At 36.7% G+C, this 6,228-nt stretch overlaps 1 protein-coding gene and 1 long non-coding RNA gene across 2 annotated transcripts in view; one reads left to right on the top strand and one right to left on the bottom strand.

Annotated features, from left to right (window-relative positions):
- Positions 1–6,228, bottom strand: part of LOC127835487 (uncharacterized) — a 199,048-nt gene that overhangs the window by 124,473 nt on the left and 68,347 nt on the right. The gene's annotated exons all lie outside the window — the stretch shown is intronic.
- Positions 1,288–2,761, top strand: LOC127835114 (uncharacterized). The gene is made up of 2 exons (XR_008028353.1): positions 1,288–2,027; positions 2,173–2,761. It is a non-coding gene; the product is annotated as an uncharacterized LOC127835114 (long non-coding RNA).

The raw sequence follows: 6,228 nt of genomic DNA, 5'->3' as shown, positions 1-6,228 counted from the left end.
GTAAACAACTGTCTTAACTAAAATTTGATGGGGGGGGGGCATATTAGGAGTGTAGTACATTAGCCCTCTGGGACATTAGCCCCTTGGACATTAGCCCCTTTGGACATTAGCCCCCTAGGACATTTGCCCCTTAGCACATTAGCCCCTACCTACTTTTGCATTCATTTTTTAGGTATTTAATTTCATCTTTTTTTTAAATTAATGGAATTAATGGGTTATTTTTTTTTTAAACAGCAACAACAACACAATATGTTACTTATGTATCTTATTGTAAGATAATTTTAGACTTCTGGATGGTGTCAGATAGCAAAATTTTGCAAAATAAATAGAGTTCGAAGAAAAAATAGTAAAGAAATTGTAAAAAAAAAACACTAAAATGTACGCGTGTGGTACAAGCTATATTTTGTTTGTATGAACATATGAAATTTAAAAATATGGCATAAAAATGCTGACTTAAAATAAAAAAAGGTTTTGAAAATTTTACATGTAAAACACCTTGGGGCTTATGTCCTAGTGTGCACTTTTTTGAAGGGGCTTTTGTCCTAGGGGCTTTTGTCCTAGGGGCTAATGTCCTAGAGGTTAATGTCCAAGAGGGCTAATGTCCGTACCCCGCATATTGGACATTAGCAACGAACAGCACAAAAACACTTGACACAAGTTATGGAGCATCCCAGGGAATTTACTGGATTAAAGCAATTTGAGGGTTAAGGGAAAGTGTTCAGCTTGAAACGTCACATTTGACTCTATTATACATGAACAAGTCATTAGAATATATTACTATTGCTAAAATTGCTTAATGTTATAATTGTGCATGTTCAATATGTCTGGTGCATTACAAATAGTGTCTAGTTTATTTTCTACATTGTCAGATACAAGTTTAAATAGGCAACATAAGTTTTTAAGATTTAATTAATAAATAACAACACAACTGTTACATATTTTAGGAAACAATGGTTATTTTTTTTACTATACTAAAAGTCCAGTACTTTAAAGGGATCTTTTCACACTTTGGTAAATTGACAAAATTGAAAAAAGTTGTTTCAGATTCGCACATTTTCATTTTAGTTGTGATATTTGTGAGGAAACAGTAATACTGAACATTTACCATGCTCTAATATAGCCATTATATGCATCTTTTGACGATTTTAAAACCTAAAAATTATAAAGCGTTGCAACGCGAAAACGATTGAATAATGTGGAGAGTTCTGTTTTTGTCGATAAATTTTGTGAAACTACGAAGATTGCTTATATAACGTATAAAATACATCCGGAATGTGTACTCGGCGGAATAGCTCAGTAGGCTAAAGCGTTTTTACTTCAGGACTCTGGCAGGTCTCCAGGGGTGACTGGTTCGAAACCTGCTCCGGGCAATGTTCTTTTCCTTTTTTAAATTTTATTCTTGATTTTTTACTGGAGCTTTTACGATCCAATGTTTACATTTATTAATATAAAGCATTTAATGAATAAGTTAAAAAAATGCCAAAATCTGTGAAAAGGCCCCTTTAAATTCGAAATGACATGGTCAGCAATGTAAAAATGATGCAGATGAACACTACATAAATTGGCATGTTAACAAGTTCACTTGATACTTCACATGTGCATTGGCCTTGTACCAATTTTATGACTTGATTTAGGTTTTAAGATTGCATTGTGATATTTTATACTGCATACAAATTATTATGCCCCCTTCGAAGAAGAGGGGGTATATTGCTTTGCTCATGTAGGTCTGTCGGTCCGTCGGTCTGTCGGTCCGTCCACCAGGTGGTTGTCAGACGATAACTCAAGAACGCTTGGGCCTAGGATCATGAAACTTCATAGGTACATTGATCATGACTCGCAGATGACCCCTATTGATTTTGAGGTCACTAGGTCAAAGGTCAAGGTCACGGTGACCCAAAATAGTAAAATGGTTTCCGGATGATAACTCAAGAACGCTTAGGCCTAGGATCATGAAACTTGATTGGTAGATTGATCATGACTCGCAGATGACCCCTATTGATTTTCAGGTCACTAGGTCAAAGGTCAAGGTCACAGTGACCCGAAATAGTAAAATGGTTTCCGGATGATAACTCAAGAACGTTTAGGCCTAGGATCATGAATCTTGATAGGTAGATTGATCAGGACTCGCAGATGACCCCTATTGATTTTGAGGTCACTAGGTCATAGGTCAAGGTCACAGTGACCCGAAATAGTAAAATGGTTTCCGGATGATAACTCAAGAACGCTTAGGCCTAGGATCATGAAACTTGATAGGTAGATTGATCATGACTCGCAGATGACCCCTATTGATTTTCAGGTCACTAGGTCAAAGGTCAAGGTCACGATGACCTGAAATAGTAAAATGGTTTCCGGATGATAACTGAAGAACGCTTATTCCTAGGATCATGAAACTTGATAGGTAGAATGATCATGACTCGCAGATGACCCCTATTGATTTTCAGGTCACTAGGTCAAAGGTCAAGGTCACGGTGACCCGAAATAGTAAAATGGTGTCCGGATGATAACTCAAGAATGCTTATGGCTAGTATCATGAAACTTCATAGGTACATTGATCATGACTGGCAGATGACCCCTATTGATTTTCCGGTCACTAGGTCAAAGGTCAAGGTCACAGTGACAAAAAACATATTCACACAATGGCTCTCACTACAACAGAGAGCCTATATGGGGGGCATGCATGTTTTACAAACAGCCCTTGTGTTAATGTTATGTCTTGGAATGAAATTAATGTTACTTGATGTTAATAAAGAAGTCATTATGACCTAGTGTTATATTTTATACAAAACCTCATATTGAGGCCCTCGACTACATGTATGTGTTATTTCTTCTTGAATGGGTTCAGAAGAGGCCACACGCACAAAGTAAAAAACAGGGTTCTCAGTTTATTGTATGAACAAAATTCCCTGATTTTTCCCTGATGGAAATAAAAATTCCAGGATCATAATTTCGACCTATTTCTCATTTTAGAAACCCTCAAATAGCAGTTGCAGATATAACTAAGCTACATGTATACTACAAACCCACCATAGCCAAACAAAGGATTCGATTTGCTGTTTAATCGTACAGATTCTCGACACAAGTCGGGAAAGTCTGACCAAACAAAATTCCCTGATTTTTCCCTGATTTCAGGAACTGTTCACGAATTCCCTGACTGGAAAAGATGAAAGTCTTTTTCCAGGTTTTCCCTGATTTCCAGGTTGGCTGGGAACCCTGAATTATTTTATAGACTTGGATAGCTATATAACTGATCAAATAACTTCCTATCCGACATGTGCCAAATTTGATGGGGGGGGGGTTGATATAAGACATTAGCAAAGAACAGCTTAAACGTGTATCACAGTTTACTCTATTATACCCCGTACATGAATGGCTTCCTATCTGAACATTACAATATAATGCTGTTGATAGTCTAGCAGCGTAATGTTGAATAATGCATTTGCACACTTACGTATGTGGTGAATTACAAGGTTTTTCTATAGCCATATGAGGTAAACTGCCCCCACCACCTGGTGGCCATGTTTTTCAACAGACCATAACCATTTTCGAACAAAGCAGAGCTATTATAAGAACAAATGATCTGACCAAGTTTAATGAACGTTGAAGTATAAATGTGATTTCTAGAGTGTTAAGGTTTTACTTTAGCCATGTGAGAAAAGATTCCCTCTAGCGACCATGTTTTTCAATGAACCCGAAACATTTTCGAACACAGCTGAGATATCATTAAGACATATGTTTGCCCAAGTTTCAAGAAGATTGAACAATAAATGTGACCATTTTTTTGTTTATTTTTATCTAGTGACCTAGGTTTTGACCTGGTGTGACACAGTTTCAAACCCAACAAAGATATCATTGGGACACATTTTCTTAACATGTTTCATGGCAATCAAGCAATAAATGTTACCTATAGTGTTAACAAGGAACAAGGGACAAAATTGTCACAACAAGGTTTTTACAAAAATATATTTATAACAAACAAATTTGTTGAATTGATATCCCCCGCCAATATGCTTCTGGACACAAGTGTTATATTTGACACTCAATTAAGCATTTTTTCAAGATACAAAGGGACATAACTCTGTTATTTACAGATGGTGTACAATGCCATTTGGCGTGCATCATTATCTTATCCATATATATACTCATACCAAGTTTCAATGAAATACGCCAAAGCACTTCCAAGATATGGCGCTGGACGGACGGAAAGACGGACAGAAGGACAACGCCAAAACAATATCCCTCCGCCGATGGCGGGGGATAACAAGGGCTTTGTCATACACGTGACATAATTATACCCCCACATGCATTGACACAGAATATTTTGCATGTTGTCTTCACAAAACAAGAGAAGCTAATTTATGCGATTCTTAAGAATTATTACGCCATTATCATGTGGCCATTTTGACCTTTGAACTCTTGAATTCTTTTGCATGACATGCCGTCCAATGACTGTGAACAAAATAAATGTGCATTTTCATTTTAAAATCTGACAAAGAATGACAGTAATGGCCCGAATAAGATCATTTATGGCCATCTTTGAACTCAAAAAAGTGTGACCTTGACCATGGAGATATTGACGTAATTCTTTAGCATGACACATCGTCCAATGTTTGTGAACACATGTACCAAGTAGTTTTAAAATCTCACAATGAATGACATAGTTATAGCCCGGACAATATCAAGATACCAATGCAATTCTTTCGCATGACACACCGTTCAATGGTGTTGAACATATGTGCCAAATGATTTTGAAATCTCACAATGAACAACATAGTTATGCACGGACAAGCTCATTTATGGCCATCTTTTACCTTTGAACTCTAAGTGTGACCTTGACCTTGGAGATATTGACGTATTTCTTTCGCATGACACACCGTTCAATGTCCAATAATGTTGAACAAAAGTGCCAAATGAATTTTAAATCTCGCAATGAATGACATAGTTATGGCCTGGACAAGCTCATTTATGGCCATTTTTGACCTTTGAACTCCAAATGTGACCTTGACCTTGGAAATATCGACGTAATTCTTGCGCGCGACACACAGTAACATGATGGTGAACATCTATGCCAAATGATTTTAAAATATCACAATGAAGGACATAAGCTATGGCCCGGACAAGCTTGTTTCGCCCGCCAGCCCGCCGACATTCGCCAATCTAATAACCAGTTTTTTCCTTCTGAAAACCTGGATAAAAGTGTTGATGACGCACAAGGGACAAATACTGATCCTAAAAGCACACCATATGCACCTTGTGCTCAGGTGAGTTAAAAATAATGAAATAAATAATACATGCTTTATGAAACAAATGTAATTTTTACTTAAACTTAACTAAATTTCCAGTACTTTAAATTGGTAATGTCATAGTCTGAGAGGTAAAGATTCTGCACATATACATAATATAGATTGGCGTGTTCAACAATTCAAATATATGACTGTTAGATTCAATTATTTCTTTATCCCAGTAATTCTCAAACTGGTTTCAGCTTGTTTGGGAAATGGAGGAACCACGATACAGAAATGCTCCTCCAGTCGGGTCGTTGTTGTGCAGCTTTGAGTAATTCATCCATGGAAAGGCATGTCCATTTTTTTACATTATCCATCCATCTTTTCTACAAATGGCCTCATCGTCGACCTTCCTCTAGCGTACCCTGGAAAACAGCCTTGCAAAGAGTTGTGCCTGGTGATGTGTCCAAACCAAGCCAGCTGTACCTTAGCACAATTATTCATGGTCATGGTAGTGCAGTTATAAAATTGAATTAAGTAATCCAGTGTTATTTGTTCACTTAATATCGAGAGCTTTATTTGTCCATTGATATGTAGAGAGAACATCAACGGAATTGATTTGCTGTTGGCATGTATTAGACCTTCTTAGACCTTGTGAAGTCTGTTCTCAGTTCTGAAATTTAAAGAAATATTAGCATACAGTTGACAATATAACAGCCAAGACTTTTCACCGTTGAATACAAACACATACACAAATAGGCATGAAGGATTTCTTTGCCTATTAATTTTTGTAGAAAAATTCACACAAATGCTGGCATCATAATTATGTTATTTTGTTTATAAAGCTATACTTCTACAAGTGTACAATCAATAAATGCATTCCAAGCATAACAGGAGACAAGAAATACATTAAGTATATATCTATGGTACTACCGGTAAAGTAAAAATATAAATTAACAAGAGCACCGCCTTGCGGGTGCAGAACCGCTCATCTATTTCTTTTTAA

The sequence above is a fragment of the Dreissena polymorpha genome, chromosome 6 (assembly GCF_020536995.1).
Source record: "Dreissena polymorpha isolate Duluth1 chromosome 6, UMN_Dpol_1.0, whole genome shotgun sequence".
Lineage (NCBI taxonomy): Eukaryota > Metazoa > Mollusca > Bivalvia > Myida > Dreissenidae > Dreissena > Dreissena polymorpha.
Note: the sequence above shows the minus strand (reverse complement) of the source record. Positions and strands in the feature narration are given on the sequence as shown.